Consider the following 26423-nt stretch of genomic DNA (forward strand, 5'->3'; position numbering starts at 1 on the left):
TCCCTAGTGCCATACCCTCCTTCCCCCAGAAAGAGAATATTAATGAGCTTCCACCTTGGTTTACCTGGGGGATAAAAGGTGTTTTGTATAATAAACGCAGGTAGATCTTCAGGATTGATGAAGCCTGAGATGCCCTTTCCTGATGACTGTGTGAACTGTGTCTGGTTATTTCTTGCACCTCCTTACCGGTCAAATTAGGAAAAAGTAGCTTCTATGTTGGGGCCTACTGCCCCTGACAATAAAACATGGAAAAATTATGGGGGCTAATTGGGAAACAGGATATTGGAAAAATAGGAGGAGATAAGAGTGAAGAGTGTAACAAGGAAAAATATAATAAAATAACATTTATATTTATGAATAATTGCAATGAAACCAATTATGTATAAATAATATGTAATTAATATGAAAGTAGAAAAATTAACACCTTCCATGTTTTCAATTTATGGGATTTTAACAAATTTAGAGTTAATAAGAAATGTCTTAATTCATCTGCAGAAGGTTTCCATCACCTACATGAGTTTCCCATGCTCATATACAGGAAAATTCCATTTCTCCCACCATATACAACTAAATTATAAATATATCTTGCCTACTCTGGTAGTTTCATAATAGTAAAATTTTATGGTCTGCACAGTGGATAAGCCTCAATTACTGTTTAAGTCCTGTTTTAAATCTTTATTTTTTGAGATACAATGCTTTATTCCTCTTTTAATTCTGAAAAATACCTCATTCTAATGGAATTCTACATATTAAGTTATTAATGCTTGCTTCTTTGAACTCTTTCCTTCCATAGTATTCTTTTCCTATATAATGTTATTTAGACTCATAACTCAGAATATGACTGAAATAACCACTAATCACTCCTAAATGTTCAATGCTATCTCTTAGCTTCCACAAGTGACCAGAGTATCATCAAATGAATACCTCAGGATTCTTTGAAACTTATTCTGTATTTTCAATTATTAATATCCGAATTTTATTGTTTTTAACTGTATTTGATTTTATTTGTTTGCTTTTTCAAGACAGGCTTTCTCTCTGTAATAGCTTTGGATACTCTTGAACTCACTAGGCTCGTCTCAAACTCACAGAGACCCATATGCTTCTGGGATATGATCCCAGAAGTGCTGAAATTAATGGCATGTACTATCACAGTCCAGTTTGAACTGTATTTGAATTTTATAAATGCAAAATTATTTTTCTAAAACTGGCCAAATACTTATTACCATTTTTTTTTAAATTTCATTCATTCATTTCCATCACAGTAATAACAAGTACTGACCAAAATGTACCTTATCTCTCAACTTTCTTCTAATTCACTATGCTGTTGTTAAACTAGTTCATCTCTTGCTTGGTCTTTGTCTCATGTATTTGACTTTTATAGTCCAAACAGATATATACTACTCTATTAGCTTTCTTTTTCCATTTGACATCTCCGTTTTTTTTAACTTTTAAGGTAGCATCTATACTTTCTTTTTCATAGAAACATGCTTTTATATGTATGTATCTAAAGAAATGTCTTAATTATTGTTATTATGTAGCTATTTTAGCTGAAACAAATTTTAAAATACTACTATTAAATGACTCATATAATTTTATCACTTATTAAACAGAACTTATAGTTTATGTACTTACACTTACTATCTTAAGTATTATGAGTAACAAAATTTAAAAAAGCATACTACTGATCACTTACGAAAGTGCTGCTACATCAACTATATCAGAAATGGACATAGGTATAAATTACTATACCTATAGATAATTTCATACATGACCAGTGTATTTACCCCATTCCCCCACTTCCCCCTTATCTTATAGGTGCCAGATTGCTAGATAAAAACCACAAGTAACAGCTCATGCCAGCAATGATGTAGAAAAGAGAGAATATTCTTTTATTGCTGGTAGGAGTAAAAACTTGTACAACCACTTTGGAACTCAAAATAGGAGAATAATCTCAGCTCAAAGGCCCAGAAAATTATTTTAAGAAACTTTTTTGGAAAAAAAAATCTCACTTAAAGGACAGGCTTTTAAAGGTAATAAAAACTTGCAGAACAAAAAAGAGAATGGACAAGAAAAGAAAGTCCCCTCACCATATAATAATCAAAACATACAGAACAAAGAAAATATTAAAAGCTGCAAAGGAAAATGCCAAGTAATATATAAAGGAAGACATATTAGAAGTATATAACCAACATTTCAATGGATATTTTAAACACCTGAAGAAGGTGGACAGTTGTTCTAAAGAGTCTAAGAGAACATAGATGCCAGTCCATTGTCCTATACCCAACAAAACTTAGTTACTATAGAAGTAGAAAACAAGATAGTCCATAAAAAATTAAGTTTAGAACAATATACATGAATTTATTCCTACAGAGGGTACTAAAATTAAAACTCAAACCAAGGAGGTTAACTACATCCACAAAAAAATACAGACAATAAATCATCTCATACCAATAAAACCCTAAAAAGGGAAACACACACACACACTTCCACCATCACCACCAACAGCATAGTAACAGGAAGCAGCAATAATTGGCCATTAATGTCTCTCATTATCAATAGACTCAATTCCCCAATAAAAATACACAAATAAACACACTGGATGTGAAAACAGGATCCATCCTTCTGCTCTATATGAATAATACAAATCAACATCAAAGATAAATATTACTTCAGAGGAAAAGTTTGAGAAAAGATTTTCCAAGGAAATGGACCTAAAAAAAAAAGCAGGAGTGTCCATTATCATACCAAACAAAATAGATATCAAATCAAAGGTAATCAAAAGAGATGGAGGATAGTAAATGCTCATCAAAGGAAAAATCAAACAAGATAATTTTTCAATTCTTAGCATCTATGCTCAAAATGCAGTCACCCATGTTTTTAAAGGAAACACAGCTGAAACTTAAATCACACTTGACTCTCACACATTGATAGTTAAAGACTTCAACATCCCACTTTAACCAAAGAACAGATCATCTAGACAAAAACACAACTGAGATATACTGGAGCTAACAGATATTTTGAAACAAATGGACATAACAGACACCTACAGAACATTTTACTCAAAAACAAAAGAATATACTTTCTTCTCGGCACCTCATGAAGTAGTGTCCAACTGTGACCACATACTCAGTGACAAAGCAAATCTCAACTGAAATAAGAAATTTGAAAAAAAAACTGCATCCTATCAGACCAGCATGGATTACTACAAACTAATGAAACCTGAACAACTCTGTTCTGAATGACTACTCTGCAAAGGCAGAAATAAATAAAGAAATTAAAGACTTCCTAGAATTTAATTCACATTAATGCACATTTTCAAACTTATGGGACAAAACTGAAAGCAATGCCAAGAGGAAAGTATTTATAGCACTAAGAGTTAGCATAAAGAAATTGGAGCGATCTCATACTAGCAGGTTAACAGCACACCTGAAAGCTCTAGACAAAAAAGAAGCAAACATAGCTAAGAGTATTAGATCGCAGGGAGTAATCAAAGTGTGGTTTGGAATAAAAAAATAGACAAAGAGAACAATACAAAAAAAATCAATGAAACAAAGAGATGGATTCTTAAGAAAATAAACAAGATAGGCAACCCTTATCCAAACTAAATAAAAGACATATAGATAAAATTGAAATTAACAAATTCAGAAAAGAAAAAGGACACATAGAAACAGACACCAAAGAAATTCATAGAATCATTAGGTCATAATTCAAAAATCTGTACTCCACAATGTTGTTCCTTTTGGAGAAGCAAAGTTAGCACATGTGCAGAAGGATCACTGGACTACAATTCCCAGAAGTGGCAGAGGATACAGCATCCCACTGAACTACAATTCCCACGACAAAAAACCATGCATGTGCAGGACATTTTTTCCCAGACGCACCTAGATCCCCCTTTAAAAACAGGGAACGTCATAACTCGCCCCTTTTCGTCTCTTCACCCCTGTCCCTCACCTGTCGTCACCCCTCCATTAAAGTTTACCCACGTGGGACAGCCGTGTGCCTCAAGTTTCCTTTCCAACCCCACAGAAAAAAAGAATAACAGTTGGTGCTGTGTGCTTGCGATGTCCTGGTATTTTCACCTGAGGCCGTGGCTCCCATTTTTGGCAAGGTCAGGATTGACAACCTGCGACCGCCCCCACGTGCTCCACTTATCTGAACATGGCCCTCTGCGACCAACAGCGGCTAATTTGTGAGTTCACCTGGGTTGGCTTACCGTCCCCTCTCACCCGGAGATTGTCTGGTTGAGCTCCCAGCTTTCTCTGGCGTGTCCTGGGTATGGGTGCTAACCCCCCCCCCCCCCCCCCCCCCCCCGCCTTCCACCCTCAGCTAGACCTGTGTTTACCCATGCCTGGAAGCTTGGAGCTTCCAGTTCTCACCTCTTCTTTCTGATCTTTTTCTGTCCTCTTTATGTACGGGCTCATTACGATTTGAGCACCTTCCGGCCTGACTGTGTCCCCCCCTGCCCGGGACTTTGCATCCCGTCAGAGGCTAGGGTCGTTTCAGTCAGGCTATTAACACTGCCCTCTGGTCACTCGGATGCCTGTGTCCAGAGTTTGCCAGTGTTCGTGGCATCTTCTGGGTGCCTTTTGCGGGTATTTTCACGGTTCTAGCCATGGCTGCTAAGCTTTCAAAAACAGTTCCCCCGTCCTCTCCCCTAGGACAGCTTTTGGAAGCTCTTCAGCCTCCTGACCTAATTCCTTCCGTTAAGTTATCTACACTCATCCGTCTTTGCTCAAAGACATGGCCAAGATATTGGTTACAGGGAAACTTTAAGTGGCCTCGTCATGGCTCCTTTGACCCCGATATTTTACGGGAGCTAGCTAACTTTTGCCATCGTTCAGCTAAATGGAAAGAAATGATGTATATCATGGCCTTCTTTTACATGGCCCTCAAAACTGACCCCTCCGCTGCCACTCACTGTTCACCTGCCCTCATGTTCTTAGCAATGCCATCCTTCCAGGAACCCTCTGCTCTTGCCATGGACCCCACGGATGAACCTCCACCCCCCTAGCCTCGAGGGGCCACCCCCTCCCACTCTGCCCAGTCGAGCGACAGCTGGCCTATTTCTCTTTCCTCCAAAGTTTCTTTTAGGCACAGGAAGGACTCACCTACATCTCCCCATAACGCCTCTAGACATTCCACTTCTAGGTCTCCAGGAGTCCCGCGTAAATCTTCTTCCAGGTCACCTAACCATTCTCCTTCTAGGTCCCCAAGAAAGTCCCATTCCAGATCTACAAGGCCCTTGTCTAGCCCCTCCGACAGAGTCCCACATAAATCTTCTTCCAGGTCACCTAACTGTTCTCCTTCTAGGTCCCCAAGAATGTCCCGTTCCAGGTCTACAAGGGCCTCACCTAGCCCCTCTGACTCAGCTTCTCCCCATTTTTCCCACAGCAGATCACACAGGAAGCTGGAATCTTCTCCCCATTCTCCCCGCAGCAGGTCACACAGGCAGCTGGAAACTTCTTCGGACTCTTCCCGCCACAGGTCACATAGGCAGCCGGAAGCTTCTTCGGACTCTTCCCCATCCCCCTTATGCCCTTCCCCCCTCAATCTTCCAAAACCCCTCTGAGCTCTCCTTCTGCCTGCTGCCTTGCACCTTCTTTCACTCCTCCGCTCACGCTCTTGCGTGGTGCCATGGAGTCTCATGTGGGACACCCAAAATCCCACCGTCGCTAATCACCATTCCCCTGTTGTTATTTAGTTAAAAAAAACACACCAAGTATATCACTCAAGCTCAGTACCCCCCCTCTTCCCAAAGCCTCAGAGGACTAAAACCCATAATTTCTGATCTTTTGAGGAAAGAGCTGGTCCGCCCCACCTCTTCTCCCTTTAACACCCCTATACTGGCTGTCAAAAAATCTAATGGGACTTATCGTTTGGTTTAGAACCTCCGGCTCATTAATTCTGCTGTTGTTCTTTTACCCTTCTGTCTAACATCCCTTCAGGAACCTCCCACTTCTCAGTTTTAGACCTCAAGGATGCCTTTTTCTCTATTCCTCTCAGCCCTCAATCTCAAAATATCTTTGCCTTCACCTGGACAGATCCCGATACTAATTTCTCCACACAACTAACCTGGACCGTTCTCCCTCAGGGATTCCGGGACAGCCCACACCTCTTTCGCCAGGCTCTGGTCTCTGATCTGCTCTCACTGTCCCTCCTTAAATCAAAACTTGTACTCTATGTCAATGACATCCTGCTGTGTAGCCCATCTTTGGAGACCAGCAAGACTGATATTGCCGCCTTATTAAATTTCTTATGCAAAAAGGGCTATAGAGTCTCACCTTCTAAGGCTCAATTGTCTACCACTCAGGCAATGTATTTGGGATTAACCATAACCCCAACCCAAAAGGCCATCACTTTGGACAGGAAAAAAGTAATTCAATCTCTTACAGTTCCTTCCACCAAAGAAAAGGTTTTATCATTCCTGGGAGTGGCTGGTTTCCTGTGTTCCTGGATCCCCTCATTCTCCCTCCTTGCCCGCCCCCTATATGAAGCAGTTCTCGGCTCTCTGCATGAGCCCCTTCTTCACCCCATCACCAAACCTTTCTGGAGACTCCAACAGGCCATTACCCAAGCCCCAGCTCTCCTTCTCCCAGATTTAACCCGCCCCTTTTCTCTTTAAGTAGCAGAAAAGAAGGGCTATGCTCTGGGTGTCTTAGGTCATCAACTGGGACCCTCCTTCACACCTGTAGCTTACCTGTCAAAGAAGATGGACCTCACCACTTGGGGCTGGGCATCCTGCATACGTGCTTTGGCGGCTGCTGAACTTCTTATTCGGAAATAACCAGGGTGACAGAGCAGCTAAGACAGCAGCACTCCAGAGCCCAGGTCTGCCTCAGCTACCTCAGGGAGTACTTACAGCACAGCCCACAGCCTCGCAGATACCTCCTGACACCCAACAGATCCTTTCTTACCTTCACCAGCTTTAACAACCCAATGAAAAAGCTCTACTTCATTTTGTAAAAACACATATTAAACCCACACCTGTGGATATCAGGTTCCTAAAAGCTACCATGGCCTCCTGTCAGATCTGCCAGAAGTCAGATCCCAGGACTAAATACCACAGCTTTTTCCTTTCCCTACTCACCAGGCCAGGGGCTCCCTTCCGGGAACTGACTGGCAGCTGGATTTTACTCATATGCCCACAGTCAGGAAAATTAAATATCTCCTGGTTTTGGTTGATACAATGTCTGGGTGGGACAAAGCCTTCCCCACCTCTAACAAGATTGCCCAGACAGTCTCTGATGTTCTTCTCCGAGAAATCATTCCCTGGTTTGGACTTCCAACTTCTCTTCAGTCAGATAATGGCCCAGAGTTTACTTGCCAGATTTCTCAAAATCTGTCTAGGGCACTTGGAATCCCCTGGAATTTTCACATACCATAACACCCTCAGTCTTCAGGTAAGGTAGAATGGACTAACCACTCTTTAAAGGAAGCCCTCATTAAAATGTTACAGGAACTCCACCTCGACTGGGTAAAGCTTCTGCCTCTGGCTCTTTTCAGGCTTCGGGCTCTCCCAAAGGGCCCCCTTTTCATTTCACCCTTCGAACTCATGTATGGGCGGCCGGTTTTAATCCCCGGCCTCTTATCAAGAACCTCTCCCATTCCTGATCACCTGCTCACTCCCCTCCTTTTCCACCTATGCTTGCTACTGTGGGACTTCACAGATCACTCACTACCTCAACCATGTGCTAACACATGTCCACCGCTGGTTAAAATAGGAGATAAGGTATTATTCTCACCTCCAGGCCAACGTCCCTCACTCCATTCCCCTAAATGTCAGGGTCCCCTCAGAGTAATTCTTCTAACTCCCACGGCTGCCAAGCTTGAGGGAATTCCTCACTGGATTAACCAGTTACATCTTAAACCGTTCACCTCCGTGGCTCAAGACAATCCTCCACACATGGTAACTCAGACAGGACCTTGTTCTCTTAAGTTCCAAAGGACACCAGGTTCAGCCCCCTCTACTCCAGTCTAAGGAAAACAGTGGTCCCATCCTTCACTTAATCCTCCTGTGTTAACACACCCTCCCTTCTTTAAATTCCTAAATAACCATCCAGCTGTCATTACAGAAATCATCATCGAACACGAGCCAAAAGTTCAGGTGGTAAGCAAATTCTTAACAAAGTTCCTTGACATAACAGCAGTGTCTCCTAAAATGTTAAGGAATACATGATTAAAATCTATTTCTTTTGAGACATTTTCTTTAAGATCCAAGACTCCAACCCGACCCACCTGAACAAAGCAGACACAAAAGGATCATTAACGAAATAAGTACCATTTAATTTTTTATCATTCCTAACCCCAGACCTCCTAAAGTCCCCCCACCCCAAATCTCACCTTCAATTTCCCAAATCCCCTCTTCTTTTTAATTTTTTCTTTCTCTCTACTAATGCGACTTTTGTTTTCCAGCATCTTAACGATGACCCTGCTACTCAAGAGCCAGACAGATGCGATTTCCAGACAGATGCGATTTCTTCAATCAGCCACCTCAAAACATCAGCGGACAGGTCATAATCAACAGGATATCATCAGGACAATTGGACACTCCCCGGATCCCTCGATGCCCAAAGCCAGCAGAAAGCAGTCATGAGAGACCGGGCTACGCCCCCATTTCCTACCTGTTAAGACCCTCAATCCCCCCCCCCAATTTTTTTTTTTTAATAAAACCAAAAGGGTGAAATGTCGTTCCTTTTGGAGATGAAAAGTTCACACATGCACAGAAGAATCACTGGACTACAATTCCCAGAAGCAGCAGAGGATACAGCATCCCACCGAACTACAATTCCCACGACAAACAGCCACACATGCGCAGGACATTTTTTCCCAGATGCACCTGAATCCCCTTTAAAAATGGGGAACGCCATAACTTGCCCCTTTTGGTCTCTTCACCCCCATCCCTCACCTGTCATCACCCCCCCCATTAAAGTTTACCCACGTGGGACCGCCGTGTGCCTCATGTTTCCTTTCCAACCACACAGAAAAAAAGAATAACACACATAATTTAAAAATCTAAAAGAAATGAACAGTTCTCTTGATAGCAGATAAGCAATCTAAATGATTTATAAACCCTGAGGAAATAGAAGCAGTCATTAAAATTCTCCCAAACAAACAAACAAACAAAAAAACAGGGCCAGTCAATATTATGCAAAAATACTCAATAAATTACTTGCAAACCAAATTCAAAAACACATCAAAAAATATCATACACCATGATCAAGTAGGCTTCATCTAAGAGATGTGGGGAAGTTTCAACATATGGAAATTAGTCAATATAATCCACCATATAAACAAACTGAAAAAATGAAATTACATAATCATTTCCTTAGATTCTGAAAAAGGCTTTGACAAAATCCCATTTCCCCTTCATGATAAAATACTTGTCAGGGTCAGGGATATAACAAAAATATTTAAACATAATAAAGACAATATATACTAAAACTATAGTCAACATCAAATTACATGAGAGAAATGCAAAACAATTCTAAACACAGAATCAAGACAAGGTTGTCCACTCTCTCCACATCTATTCTATATAGTACTTAAAGTTCTAGCTAGCAATAAGTCAACTAATGATCAAGGGAATACAAACTGGAAGGGAAGAAGTCAAAGTATCTCTATTCATAGATGATAGGATAGTATATATAAACCACCCCCCAAAAAAAATCTGTCAGTGAACTCTTCCAGCTGTTCTGTGGCTGCATACAAGATAAACTCTGAAAAATCAGTAGCCTTTGTATATACAAATGACAAAAGGGCTGAGAGAGAAACCAGAGAAATAAATCATTAGCCTCCTATATGTAAATGACAAAAGGGATGAGAAGAAATCAGGGAAATAGCACCCTTCATCATAACCACAAATAATACAAAATATCTTGTGGTAACTCTAACCAATCAAGTGAAAGACTTATATGACAAAAATTTCAAGTCTTCGATGAAAGAAATAGGAGAATATGGGCAGATACAAGAGACAGTCACCTCTATTTCCATCGTTAAGACTTCAAGAAAACCCAAAGTTTTCCACACCATGTATGCAGAGGATCTATTGCAGACACATGAAGGCTCCATGAATGCTTCTTCGGTCTCTAAGAGCCCCTATGACCCCTACTTACTTGATTTTCTGAACTGTGTTCTCCTGATATCCTCAACCCACCTGTCTTCTACAGTCATTTTTTCCATTTTTCTGTGTGGTTCCCTGAGCTCTGCTATGGGTTTCTATATCTGCTCATAGATCAGTAGCATTCCCATAGTAAAAATGGAGCATGGAGGGGACATGATAGATACCTAGTACCAAAGTGTAATGGATACTCCTCTGAATCAATGAGGGTGACCCTATCTAACACTCCTGTCAGTGTTGGGGGATATAGAGCCTGAAGTGGCCATCTCCTGTAACCAGGTAAGACTTCCAGTGAGGGATTAGAACACCAACTCAGCCACATAAACTTCAACCTACTATTTATCCTGTCTACAAGATGTACTGTGGTGCAAAAATTGTGGGAGTGGCCAACCAATGACTGGTACATCCTGAGACCCATATCAGGAGAGGGAATGTACTCTTGACACTACCTGGAGGGCAAGAAACTAGAGTCTGCATAGCCCAGAGACCTATGATAGAACCAAACACAACTGGAAAAAAAATGTCAATGAAATAATTTCTAAAGTTTTTATGCTATACTCATAGACTGGTGCCTAGCTCAATTTCAGAGAGGCTTCAACTAACAACTGATGGAAACAGATGCAGAGACTCACAACCAAATATTAGGTGGAGCTTGGACAACTCTTTGTACAAATGGAAAAATGGGTGTATGAGCCAGAGGAGTCAAGGAAATCACAAGAAAGTAGACATCAACTAACCTAGGTTTATAGAGGCTCACAGAGACTGAACTGACTAAAAGAAAATCTGCAAGGAACTGACCTAAGCCCTCTGCATATGTAACAGTTGTGAAGCTTTGTCTTTTGGGACTCCTAACAGTGAGAGAAGGGGCTGTTTCTGACACTTTGGGCAGCTTTTGGTACCCTTTTCCTCATACTGGGCTTCCTTGTCCAGACTTAATAGGAGGGAAGCTGCCTAGTTTTACTGCAGCTTGATATGCCATATTTGGTTACTCTCACTGGGAGGCTTATTCTTTTTGGAAGGGAAACCAAGGAGGAGTGGCATCAGGGAAGCAGAGGAGAGGTGGCATGAAAGGATTGGGAGAAAGGGGAAACTGTAGTAAGATGTATAATAATAATAGTATTCTCAATACAAAAGAATATGAAATTTATGCTCACATCTAATAAAATATTCTTAGTCTATATAAATAATTATATTATAAATTATTCAAGGCCTTATTGAAGTACTGTTTTCATGAAAAATATTAGTAAAAATTATTATGTACTTATCATTCTCACAGAAGGGCAACGATAACTTTAAACACTTATTTTGTCCTCAATATTTTTTCTCAATAAGAAATACTTTGATGTTATGAAGTTGCAAAAGAAGCTAAGAGCATTATTGTGTATTATGATTCTACAAAATGCTGCCCAATGCAGACAGACAAATTTATGTGATATTTGTCATGCTTAATCCACTTAAAATATATGATATTGATTTTACTATACATTTCTCAATGCAGAAATAAGTGTTGAACAGAATAGCAACAAAAATGATCTTTCAAATGATTTTTTTAAACTTACCTTTTCTTCTCATTCATTTTGCAAGTGTTCTTTGATGATAATTTATGAAAGCATAGACTCACCTTTTAAGCTTACAATACAGTAGGTGATGATAGCTTCATGGAACTGCTGATTTGCCTTAACATGAAGTGAAAAGCTGAAAATAAAATAGTAGACTTCCATTATCATATGTTTTAAAAACATGACCCTCTTATGAAAGATATGCCAAAATCTGAAATTGATATTATCTCTATTTATCTACTGTCTTTCTATCTATCTATCTATCTATCTATCTATCTATCTATCTATCTATCTATCATCTATCTACCTATCTATCATATGTATGTATGTGTGTATATATATATATATATATACACATGTGTATATATATGTGTGTATACATGTGTATATGTGTGTGTGTGTGTGTATTTCATGATATATGACAAATTTAGGTTAAAATGTCTCCACATAATGCTATTGACATAAAAATATATAAGAATTTCCTTTGAACATAAAAAAAATGAATGAGTCTGCTGTTTTTTTGTAGGAAACAACAGATAATCTCACATAATATAATAAAATGTTACCATGTGGCACAGACCAAAAACTAATATAGACTTCTTTATAGGTAGAAGTCACATTGTATAACAAATGATGTATTTATTTGCAAATTCTTCACCAATTTAAAAATTCATTTAGCTTTTATTCAAATACGTAAAATGGTACTAACATTTTGGTATTCAATATTAAGTTTTGGCATTGTGAAAAAATGAGATGCTCCACAATCTCCCTCAGGAAATTAGGAAAGTATTATAGAACCCGATAGTGAGGTAACTTAATATTAACACTATCAAAAAGTTGAATATTGAACAAATAATTTCATCATAGTTTTAACATAAATAAATTCGGTTAAATAAAAAAAAGAACATCTCTCAACTGAATTTAAAATTTTCCAACCAATATAATCCTGACTATATATACAAACTCTCCTGTGTGCACATTTGTTTATAGGTGTGTAAGTCATTTCCTTGTAAATGGTGAAATTAACGATCACATAGGTTCAAAGTATCTTTAAAGCACTGTAAAACCTGGTACAAAGTTACTTAGAACACTTTGATAAATTCTTAATAATATATTATTTATTTTTATACATTAAATATTTACATGTAAATTACATTAAATACATTGCATTGTGCTAAAGTTTCATAAATAAATATTACCGTAATCAAATTAATATCCATGATACCAAGAAATGGAGAAATTACAAAAATGAATTTTTGTGATGTGGCACATAAAATAACCTAACAAAAATTTGAACAGGAGTACATGATATTAGTTCATGCTATAATAATGAAGATACAATTTATTCAGAGAATAAATGAAAATTGAATAATCATATATGAATATTAATGTATTCATATGCAGAATAAATCTACATAATAAAATGGTAAAATATTAGTGATAGTAATGCTAGTATGAATAATATTTATACATATAATAATATGATCAGGATAGGGATTAAAATATGAATAACAAGGGAAGTTAATATTTATGACAGCAAAACTGCTCAAAATATGAAGGTACATATATAAAGTACATGTAAAAAAATTAAATTTAAAGAAGAATATATATGACCTGTTATGGATAAGTTATGAGATTATTCAGATCTGAGATGATTCCCACACTTTACAGGTGACTTACCAAGCTAATTTTGAATTCTGAGGAAATTAATTTTTACCATGAATAAGACTATCTAAAGTAGACACATGGTCTGAATACTAGGATTGAACGAATCTCAAAAATTAATTACAAGTGTTTCACTATAATTCAAAAATAAAAATTGAAAACATACACAAAGAAAATTAATTAAAAGATGTTATGGAATAAAATTTATTTAGAATATGGAAATAATAAAATAGTAACATTCAAGGTATGTTGACAGAAATTTAAAGATATATGAAAGTGTACTCTATAACCAAACAATATAAAAAATGACAAAAAGAAGATTAAAATAAATTGTTATCATGCTGTATATTAGAATAATGAAAATAAGGAAACCAATATTTGTAGAATGTTCTATGAGAATAGTCATTCAAGTATAAATTGAAATACACAAAGAGACCATAAATTCTAATAAAAAAGTGAAAATCTACTTGGTGGTGGAATATCTGTTCATTTATGGTAGACTGGAAACACTGAGTCTAACATGCTTGACAGGACGATTGAGGACTAAGAGTAATCTGGCTTTACAGTAGAGTCTGACAAATATACACACATATAGTACTAAGGTTGACCTAGATTAATACTGAATACAAACACAAACTCAAGAATATAAAATTATGAGAAAATAAATGGCAAGGACATTAAAGAAAGTCTGTTCATATGAAAATAACTAGCAAGAATTATTAATTTGAAAAATATGACATCACAACCAAAAATAATACTAAGATAGCTGTCACATTCTCTAGTAACTCCAGTAGGTTTCATTTAAGATAATAAATCTTAAAAGAACCAGAAAATAATCTATTCTCCTAACTGGCTATTAAATATATTGTCAGAGAAATGATAAGGACAGAGTAATTAAGAAAGTGTAATAATCATAAATTTAGAAGACGGCATGAAAGACTACTGAAAAACATACCAAACAATTACAATAAATTATAAAAGGAACTACACTCAGAAGACATAAACTAAACAATTGCCTCAAACCTCTGTATAATCTACTAGAATCCTTAAAATTAAAAAAAAAAGTACAAAAATATTAAAAATATCTGACCTGGAAAGGATAAACTACCAGACTGGACTGTTTGGCATTACTGATTGTGCATGAAGGCTCCTATGACAATAGAATTTTGAGAGAGATGACCTCACAAGGACTAGATCAACCAAGATGGCTGAATGTTACCAATGCCCAAAAGGGACAAATCAATGTTATAAATATTTAAAAGCAATTGACTGATATAAAGTAAAAGAGAAAAGATATTCACATATTAAAATTCAGTACTTTTTGAACAAAGAATTCAAAATAATTTAACAAAATAAATACACAATGACAAGTATATGTGAGTAAATGTTTAAAAGTAACTATTATAAATATATCCATTAACTTTTTTGAATTTCTAAAAAAAAGGCTTAGGCAATTATACTACTGCATATTGGAATAAAAATAAAGGAAATGTGAGAATATATAACCATAAACACAGTATTTACTTTTTAAAATATGTGGCAAAATTCCTCAAGAATACACAGTCTTTTAGTGTTTCATAAAAAATATGATAATATAAATTTAAAATTCTTAACCACTGTTATCTCAATCAACACTACATTCCATGATTAGAAATTAAAGAAAAAATATTAGCTTAATATATGTGCACATAAGCACAAACACGATACTAAACAAAATAGGACAAAAAAAAACTTATGTTGGTTTTAGTCTTCATAACTTCAAAATGGATTTTGCTGGTATTTATAACTATCTTCCTCTAAAACCAATTCTGTATTCCCCTCAAACCTCACCATGAACTTCTGTGGGTTTTGGTTCTTTTGGGGGATAAAACATACCTAATGTGGGATTCCACTCTTCATGCTCTGATTACCATTAATGAATAAAGAAAACTAGATTGGCCTGATAGGGTAGAACAGAGCTAGGTGGGCAAAACTAAACTGAATGTTGAGAAAAAGAAGGCAGAGTCAGGTAGAAGCCATAGAGCCGCTACCAGAGACAGACACACTGAAACTTTACTGGCAGGCCACAACCTCTTGGTGGCATACAGATTAATGGAGATTGGTTAAATTAAGTTGCATGAGTTAGCAAATAAGTAGCTAGAGCTAATAGGCCAAGCAGTGTTTTAAATAATATAGTTTCTTTTTCATTATTTTTGGGTCTGAGGTGCCAGGCAGCTGAAAAATAAATAAGTGGCCTTCTACAACCAACTGGTGCTTCAACATAGTCAACTATATCCACAATAAACCCGAGAAAGCTTGGAACAGAAATCTAGACACAAAAACAAGGTTTGGCTGCAATTTTTTTCAGCTGGCAGCTTGCCACAGCTCCCTTAAGAGAGTTTTTACTGATTCAGCAGTAGCAGGAAAAAAAAAAGCCATGTGGTTTTGAAATGGGGGCTTTCTGTGCCATGCTGTCAGAGTAAACTCTTGTTCTTTCAGGAGGCTGAGCATTTAAATGTGTTTTGTGAGCAGTATGCTGCAAGTTGCTTGGTGGTAGCATGAGCCAACTGGTGATTAGAGTTAAGGTGGTGAGGAATGCACCCACCTGGCAGTCTCAGAGACAGTGAATAAACTTCAGCCATGTTGAACTAGGCAGAACAAGCAGACAGGCTGTATTTGCCCTAGCAATGCTGCCTCTTAGATTTTTAAGAAGTACTTAGCATTTTAAGAAGCTGTTCTGATCAGAAAAATATTATAGATACATAATAAAGACAAATTCAGATGGAAAAGACCTCCAAATGGGTCACAGTTATTGACTGAGGTGTTTTGTCCTGCCCAGTTCCCATAGTCATTAAGTCCCCATGAAATCTCACAGAAGTCTACATTAGTTATAAACTGATTGGACAATTAGCTCAGGTTTCTTATTAATTCTTATAACTTGTATCAGCCCATTATTCTTATCTGTGCTAGCCACATGGCTCGGTACCTCTTTCAGCAAGGCAGTCACATCTTGCTTCTTCTGTGGCTGGGTCATGACTACACACTAAGATTTCCTCTTCCCAGAATTCTCCTGTTCTCATTGACTCACCTTTAGTTCCTGTCTGATTGTCCTGCCTATACTTCCTGCCTGACTACTGGCCATTCAGCATTTATTTAAAATATAATGGAAAGAATACAGACCATTGTCCCACACCATGCAGTGTTGGATAAATGTATGTAGGCTTGGAAGAGAGAAGAAAATGAGTATACAAAGTTATGAAAGGAAGTAAATGTTTTATAAAAGATAATGAGACTGATCTAATGGGAGTTCACCAAGGCCAGCTGGACTTGGACTGATGGAGCATGTGATCAAACTGAACTCTCTGAATGGGGCTGACAATGAGGGCTGACTGAGAAGCCAAGGACAATGACACCGAGTTTTGATTCTACTGCAGGGACTGGCCTTGTGGGAGACTAGTCTGTTTGGATGCTCACCTTTCTAGACCTGGATAGAGGGGGGAGGACCTTGGACTTCCCACAGGGCAGGAAACCCTGACTTATCTTAGGACTGGAGAGGGATGGGGAAAGGGAGTGGGGGGAGTGGGAAAGAAATGGGAGGAGGAAAGGAGGTGGAAATTTTTAATAAATAAATAAATAAACAAACAGAAAAACAACAAAAAACAAATAAAAAAGACTGAAAAAAGATATAAAACAAAGTCTTTAAAGAGACAGAGTACAGAAAGATAATAAACTAAATATTAAACTTGTATAAAAAGTAATAGAAAAAATAATCCACATAGAGATGGAAAATACAAGAAGACTCAGGATTATGTATATTCTTGTGTTTTTTTTTTAATATTTTGCCTATAAAGGAGCTAAGTAATCAACATATATACTTTAAAGATATCTTGACTTCAGAATTTTTGTTTAAGGATATGTTGCTTTGGAAAAATGGTTCTTCTTTTGCTTCCAGAGAAGATGAGAACCTATGGATTTCTTCCAGACTAATGTGGTTTGATGAACAAAGACCCCCCGAAAACTCTGTGAACACCCCCCAAAATACTTTTCCCAATAAACAACAGGAAATAGCCTGGAGAGAACTATGTCCAAATTCTAGAAAAGCTGGTTTATAAATTATTTTTTACATTTAAAGGAGGATATGCTATAGATTTGCATTGGTATAGATCTTGGATTACTGATACAAACTTAAGGTCAGTTTTGTTATATGTCTATGACTGCTCTTGATTAAGGTATTGTGTTTGTGCAGATCATTTAAAAATATAACGTATAATTAAAAATATAGGTAAATAGAGAGTCATCTGTAATAGTCAAGCTTGTAGTCATATTAGTTAGGCATTCTAGATGTACAGTGACATATTTCAGATAGGTGGGCATTCATTAAACCTTTCAAAGACTACAGAATATGCCATTTAAAATGTTTTGATAATTTAGAACTTATCATGACAATGAGACATGTCCACTCCTGGTAGCACCGATATACTTCAAGAGGAATATGGGCATCAAAGAGGCTCCTCATGGAGTTTGCTAGCTATTTGGACAAAAAAAAAAAACAAAAAAAAAAACAAAAAAAAACTGGTCCTGTGTGGAGTGATTAATGCTATGCTGTATGAACAAGACATGCAGAACCCACAGAGAAATGACTGCTGAACTTGCCTAAAGGTGAGACAATCCTTTGGAGTTTCTGCTTCATGAGTCTTAGACATTCTGTAGGACAGAGAAGAACGTAACTAACAAACTGCCAATATAGGCAGAACTATCTTTGAAATACACTGGATCATGAAAAAGTCTGCCAGCTTCTATGGGCATGTAGGCTGAAGATGGATGCCCCAATTGTACAGAAAAACTTTGGGTGACTGTCCAGGCAGTGAGATGTCTCTGTCAGTTCTAGAGTTTGGAAGTTGCTTACAATGAACTTATTGTTTACTTAGGTAATATTATATCATCCTGGAGTCTTTGATGGAGCTGAAGAATAGACAGAAAGCAAATATAGTTTATTTTAAATTATGATAAAAGATGAAATAGATATAAATGTTGTAATTGTAATTCTTACTTGATATCTGTTTTGTTATATGTAATTTTACTATGTTACAGTTAAAACTTTCCTTTTTATTTAAATAGGAAAGTGGAGGTGATGTGAGATTCCCCTCTGTATGCTGTGATTATTGTTAATAAATAAAGAAAACTGGCTTGGCCTGATAGGGTCGGACAGAGCTAGGTAGAGAAAACTAAACTGAATGCTGGGAAAAAGAAAGTGGTGTCAGAAAGAAGCCATGGAGACCCTGCAGGAGACAGACATGCTGAAACTTTGCTGGTAGGTCACAACCTCGAGGTGGTGCATGGGTTAATGGAGATGGGTTAAATTAAGACTTAAGAGTTAGCAAATAAGAAACTAGAGCTAATGGGCCACTAGTGACTTTAATAGTATAGATTCTGTGTGACGTCATTAATAGGATATGGTAACACTATGGGATACTTAAAGAAAGTAGTGGTTCTCAATCTACCTAATGTTGTTATCCTTTAAAACAGTTTTTCATGCTATGCTGACCCCCAACTACAAAATTATTTTTGCTACAATTCTATAGGTAGAATTTTGCAACTGCTATGATGTGTAATATAAATATTTGTGCTTTCTAATGGCTGTAAGAAATCCCTGTGAAAGAATTTCTTAAACACTCTCCTTGTACTCCAGACAAAGCCCTCCTTCCTCCATTGTGTTAAAGCAATGGAGATTTTCCTGATAATATGAATCAATCATACCTTCTACCACTCTTATTCCTTTCTTAGCCTATTGACACTAAGCATCAGAAACTGGAAAACGCAAAGTCTTAGGTCTCAATTCAATGTACTGTTTGTTGAATCTCTTGCTGAAAAATCTCTGCCCCAATGGAACAAAAATTTCTAAACTAGTAAACCTAAGATCTTGAGAATACAAAGAATATTTTTAAGAGGGCCACTAGGAGTGATAGTGAATGGAATTATTTCTATATTTCTTTTTCTATACAATTATTGCTAGAATTATGAATTCTGGCTATGGAATATATATATATATATATATATATATATATATATATATAATCTTAGAAATTTAGATTATACACTGTATTCTGAAATACAATGCTCCATCCCTGCCAGCTACTGCCACTTATCACTGTAATTTTGTCTTTAAAAGACAATGCCATTCCATTTTTTGATAAAGCCAGTTGCCCAATGATAGTGGATAATATTATGCTGGGTCCACTCCAAAACATTTTTTGGCCAGAAAGTATTTGTTTTGGTCAGACATAATGCTTTGTGGAATGACACAAAGATAGATAATGCATTCTGTGAGCTCACAGATTTTAGCTAATTTTAACTAAAGCACTACATGGAGGAAGGGTAAATTCATAGCCAGGATAATTATCTATGCTGGTAATAACAATATATGGCCCTTTGTATTATGTATGTCATTGAATATTGTTAAACTAACACCAGGTCATTGACTAGTCATGCCACAGAATCATTCCATATTGAGAGCTCCATGGTGGTATCTGTCCCTGCAAGTTCAGAACTCAGCAGTGACCTTTGACAAGTCAGTCTTTGTAAGTGATCACCCATGTCACTGATACTGTGCATATCCTTCATCTTAGCCACCATGACCACATTGTTCATGGGTCTACTTAAAATGACAGGAATAGATAAGAAAATAGGTTGATAACCCAGTGAATGGGTCACCTTACTTTTATCTTACCATATTCTACCTAGCAGAATTTCTCCTCTGCTAAAGTCACCTTTTGATAAACATCCACATAAATGACAAGCAGCTTTATGTGATTTGACTATTTGAAATGATCAGTCCATATACATTTTCTACAAATATATTTCCAACTAATTTTCCAATCATATTCTTTCCATATCCTGATTGTGTAGCAATAGCATTGGCTTTATCTGAAGCATCATTATACAATTACAAATACGGAAATACCTCCTTCCAGGCATAATGTATGACCAAATGAACTTCCCCAAATTTGGTATACTATGACAATTTCTATTTATATGATGTTACAGCCATCAATACCTGGGAGGTGCATACAGAACAATCTTCTCTCCCTAAGTCAACCAATTATAAGGTACACTCAATGAGTCTATAAATACATGCTTGAGCACAGCCAGCATTATAAACATAAATAGGAAGCAAGGATTTGAGCAACTCCTTCATGTAGCTTGGGTTGTGACATGAAGGGCTATTCATGACTGATAATAAACATAGATAGCTCTTACAATTTATAATGGATTGCTGCTGTGCACATATACCTTTATGTATTGGCTGGTCAGATAACACCTATCTCATGATGGACAGCATGTGTCAAAGGGTGACTCTGTAGCTCAATATCAAATGCTCATCTTTTTTCAAGGTCCAACAGCAGGTAGAGTGCTACTTCTTAAATGAAAAATAATTTTCTTCAGATAGTAGTATAACCTCATTACAAAATTCCAAGTGTCTCTAAAGTGATTCACATAAAGAGACATGCCAGAGACACGAAACTGCTTCTCTATCTTCTGCTGACATCTACAAGAGAATAGTGCCTGCTGGATCATACGGTCAAACAGTAGAGTAGTCTTCACATAACCCTTGGCCTGGTGATGATCTTTCTCCTCTTCTGGCCACCATTCAAAACTCAAATATTTCCATGTCATGTGGTTTATGTCCCAGAGTAACATACACAAGTAAGAAATATGTTACCTCCAGAATCAAATAAGACCTCAAATCATTGTTCTTTATTGCTGATGGAGGGGCCATTATCAATAAAGAAAGAAAAGGAATCCCTGCAGACATCATTCCTAGGGACTTTTAGAAAGTTCAATAAGTGAAAAGGACCTTGAATTTTGGGTGGAGTATTTCCCATCTTCTGATATGTTTCTATTTTACAAACAAGTCCAGAATGATTACAACCTCCTAACCATTTGCACCTCATGTCTCATGTCTTAAAGAAAACAACTGCCAGTTGAATTGGCACATATCAGGTCCTAGGAGATGTCCTAATCTACTTGTCAGGGCACCACATCTGGTACAATAACTGTAGCTAAAGTGACTACTTGATTAAGATTTTGGTTGACAGTTGTCATTTTTTGTTATCTACCTCTCTTGTGCATAGGCCAATGGAATAATTAATAAGGTGTCATTTTCTGTTATGTACCTCTCTTGTGCATAGGCCAAAGGGATAATTAAATGAAAATGTGATGGGAACCACCATATTTTCATCTTTTAAGTACTTATGGCTAGCACAAATTCCTCTGGGATGAACATGGCCTTTCTTATCAAGCAACCAGGCTACGTACTGAGGCTACCAGATCTAGATCATGGATGGCCTTGAAAACCAAACACCAAATAACTGTCCTTCTTGCAGGTTTTATATTCTTTGGTTACAGCTTCAAACATTGACTATAGGGGAAAAAAAGATTTTCAACAGTTTTAAAGAGGAAGTAATTTATTTTAATCATGTATGAAACTTCAAAGTTTGGATAAAAGCAAATAGAATCTTGATCTTAATAAATATAGATTTACTTAATTTAAATCTTCAAAGAAGGAAGCCTGCCCTATTGTCTGCAAGGTCCTCGGCACAGGAACAGTTCCTGCTTCTGCACTGAGGTTATCCACCCAGAGGGGTGAGTGTGCACCTGTCCACTGAAAGGGAGTGCAGCATACCTCCAGCTCCAGCTGCTGGGGTTCTTTGATCCACACTACCCGACCCTCTCCCCAAGTTCGCCCTTTTGTCTGTGGGATCCTCAGACTTCCAGCAGTCCCTGTCCCTCTGCTGAGGAGAACCATCCAGCCTGATGAGTGGGTGCCATCCTGGGGCAGGGTATATGGTCTGGGAAAGGAGTGCATGGCCCCTCCATCTCCTGCTGCAAGGGCTTCTTTATTCCACATGGCCCTGCTTCCCCCAAGCCTGCCCTACTGTCTGCAAGGTCCTTGGCCCAGAAACAGTTCCTGCTCCTGCACTGAGGTTATACACCCAGAGGGATGAGTGTGCAACTGCCCACCTGAAAGAAGTGCAAGGCTCCTTCAGCTCCTGCTGCAGGGACTTCTTTTTTCCACATGACCCTGCCCTCCCCCCAAGTTCGCCCTTTTGTCTGTGGGGTCCTTGGACTTCCAGAAGTCCCTGTCCCTGTGCTGAGGAGAACCAACCAGACTGGTGAATGGGTGCCATACTGGGTGGCAGACAGTCTGGGAAAGGAGCACAGGGTCCATCTAGCTCCTGCTGAAGGGGCTTCTATTGATGTAGGTGGCTCTTATTTCTATGTGTTGCTTTCATTGGTTAATTAATAAAGAAACTGCTTGGCCTGATAGGTCAGAAAATAGGTGGGTGGAGTAGACAGAACAGAATGCTAGGAAGAAGGGAAGTGAGGCAGTCACCATGATTCTTTGCCCCGAGATGGATGTAGGCTAGAATCTTTCCCGGCAAGCCACCACCTTGTGGTGCTACACACATTAATAGAGTTGGGTTAATCAAGATGTTAGAGTTAGTCAGAAAGAGGCTAGTGTTTAAAATAAAATAGTTTCCATGTAATTATTCCGGGGCTAAGCTAGCCGTGCAGGAGCCAGGAAGGACAAAAAGCAGGCCTGCCTGCCACTCCTTCTACAGAGTGGTGCCCGACTTGGTAACTAAATCCACTTAAAAACCTGAGAGAGCTTAATTTAAATGCAGAAAAAAGAGAGTTTAACACAGCTTTTTGCTGTTTGCTAGGACATGCCTTAGAGAGATTTCCTGTTTCAGCAATAGCAGCAAAAAAAAAAAAAGCTGCATCATTTTAAAATGTGGCTTCCTTGGTTGTGCCGCCAGTGCGAACTCCTGCCTTAAAGCATTTCAATGGCTTTTATGAGACTGGATGTATATGTTCCTGCTCAGGATTTGGAAGAAAGTACTCTGAAACCATGCCAATAGCTCAGTGCCCCCCGCCTGCACCTGGGCAGACTGTGGGATCAGGCTTAGGCAGATGGGAGAGCGTGGCAGATTTCTGCCACCATACAGAGAGATGTTTCCAGGCTATGCAGTGCTCTGTTGGTGCGGAAGGTTCTTCTGCTCCAACAGCCAATAGCTGCTGAGATACCAGCCCATTGGGGCGTGGTCTCTCTCCCTTTAAAAAAGCGGCCACTTCCCTTCTTGCGCTCTCTTACTTCCTGCTCCGCTTCCGGCTACTAGACTCCCTTCCTGGTTGCCCAGAGGGCTGTTGTCTGGGATGGTGATCTGTAAGTTTTTTCCTCTTTAAATAAGCACCCATTCTATTAATCATAATTCTAAACTGGTGTGGGATTCTTTTTGACTTATGCCTTCACCTTCATCTGGCACCCAACGTTTGGTTTTCGGACCCTTCCTTCCACCGCTGGGCTGCCTGCCACCAGTTTGGCTTGGCACGAGCCCTCCCTCTCTCAGCTGCAGCCTGTGCCTTGCGGCCTTTGCCTTGCAGCCTGTGCCTTGCACGTCGAACCAGCAGTTTAATATAAATTATCACACAGCGGCTTTTCTTGTTTCAGTTCTTTATATTTTCCCTATAGACACCTCAGATTGACTTCAAGTCCCCACCTACCCTATCGTTGCCTCTCCACATGGATTTAAACTCCACAGGCCCGCATGGTCTCTGCCCACGTGGTTTGCTCTTTTCTGAGTCATTTTCAAACCTCCCTTGCAAGTGGAGCTCTTAAGCTGTGCGAACCAGAGCACGTGGTTGACAGTTGCCGAAAGCTACAACCCCTTGGGGCAAATCTGTCATGTGGAGGCATACACGGCTTCTGGGTTACTCTTCTCTACCCCTGGATTCTGGGTCTATGGTTCTATGGACGGAATTGATTCAATTATATTAACTTTGCTGAGCAACTTGCATTTCCCAGTTTTTAACAAATACTAGGTGGACACTGAAACAGAACCCCGTTTCCATCATGACTTGGCAACAGAGCCACCTCCTGGATAATAGGTAATATGGCGGTTTTCATTTCCAACACAAATTTTACTGTTTTGTTCGCTAATATGTTTTGTTGCATATCATGCAAGGTTTATATGACTATGGGGATAATTTAATTTACTGGTTACTAGGTTTCAGTAATGTTGTTCCGTTTGGAGACAAGGGTGCATATGCGCAGAGAATACAGCATTCCCCTGGACTACAAATGCCAGCTCAATGGAAAGCCACACATGCGCAGGATCCCCCTGGACTACGGTTCCCAGCATCCCACCCAACTACAGATCCCAGCGCAATGGAAAGCCATGCATGCACAGGACATTCTCCCAGATGCACTTGGATACCCCCTTTAAAAATGGGCGACGCCACAATTCCCTTCTCTTTCCCTTTCGTCTCTTCACACCCCCCCTCACCTGTCATCACCCCGCTCCCCATTAAAGTTCACCCATGTGGGACCGCCATGTATCTCATGTTTTCTCTCCAACCCCGCATCCAATGCCGCAGAAAGAATAACAAGTATTCATTTGAATATTCTATCATTTAGGAAAAATATGGCACTCATAAGAACCATACAATCTTTACTAGAAACTCATGCAGGTCAGGAGATTCGGGATTCAAAAGAGACAATAATAAAAAGACTTGAAATGATTGAAGAAATTATTGGAGCAGGTGAACAGAGTAAGAAGGCACAAGGACAAGATACAATGCCACCACCAGCTATTAGAACTGGCTTACCCAGGGTTTTAGCGACATACCCTATACTAATTCTGACAAAGTGTCAACTTCTAAAGGCTCAAAGGGAGTCAAAGAAGCTAGATGGGCACCAATAGCAATGAATGGTCTAAAAAAAAATTAAGCAAGCTATTGTTTATTTTGGCTTGCACTCTGCATATGTTAAGGAAATGATAAGGACTTGGGCTTCTAAAGCTAGAGCTAACCCCATGATTTCCATCAGTTAGTGTCTGCAGTTTTAGATAATGGACCTTCCTTGATGTTTGGAATCTATTTCAGAGAAGAATCCAAGTATATGGAACAGCAAAGAAGAGCAAAAGGTGTCAAGGTTTCCCAAGATCAAATTCTTGGTGCAGGAGAATATGCTGATCCACAGGTCCAAGTACTTTATGACGATGAAGTACTGTGTCTATGTCACCAAGCAGGTTTAAATGATTGGAATAGAATACAAGATCCAGCAAAAGGGGTTGAATCATATACCAAATTTCGGCAGGGACAGAGAGAAACCTTTATTGACTTTTTGCAAAGATTAATTAAGGCTCTGGACATAGGGGTAACAGACCCAGAAGCTAGACGAATACTGCTTGAATCTCTAGCTTTTGAGAATGCAAACATAGAATGCAAAAAGATAATTGGGCCTTTAAAGTCTAGATCAGGACCTATGGATGAATGGATTCAGCATACGATGAATGTTGAGACGTTTAGCTATAATGATGAATCTTGGGTAAAAGAAGCGATTTCCAAAGCAATGATGAGACATCAAACTTCCAGGTATTTTAATTGTGGTCAATTAGGACATTTGCCAAGGGATTGCAGGCAAAAAATTTCTAAGAATAATGTCTCTTCTGGGAATGTCTAAAATAGGAGACCTTGGCCTTCAGGTATATGTAGGAGATACAGGAAAGGCTGACATTGGTCCAACAAATGCAGGTCAACAACAGACAGACAAGGCAACCTGATACTGTCGGGAAACACCCTGAGGGGCCTCTCGCAGGCTCCCAAGCCAACAGTGGCCCAGTCATTCCCAGTCACAGTGGAGAACGGACCTCACCAAGAAAATTAAAAGCTCCAATTTCTGATGTAAAAAGTAATATTGGTCTAAATGATGAATTACATGTGGAGGATGAGTCAAAAAGCACATTAGGACAGAGTAAACATATATTTTGGCAGACTTTTATTAATGATCAAAGATCAAAGCTAAGAGTCTGTATAAACGGCACTTTTATTGGAGGCTTATTAGACACAGGTGCAGATGTAATAATTATTACTCCAGAATCTTGACATCCAAATTGGCCTCTTCAAGAGGTAGATGTTCAGTTCCTGGGAATTGGAACCCTATCTCGTGTAAAACAAAGCACAAGATGGGTTGAATGCATAGGGCCCGAAAGGCAAATAAGAAGACTAAGGCCATATATAGCCAATATTGCAATAAATTT

Source organism: Microtus oregoni, unplaced genomic scaffold (genome assembly GCF_018167655.1).
Source record: "Microtus oregoni isolate MIOR12 unplaced genomic scaffold, Mior012 000050F_ref0000143, whole genome shotgun sequence".
NCBI classification, from domain to species: Eukaryota; Metazoa; Chordata; class Mammalia; order Rodentia; family Cricetidae; genus Microtus; species Microtus oregoni.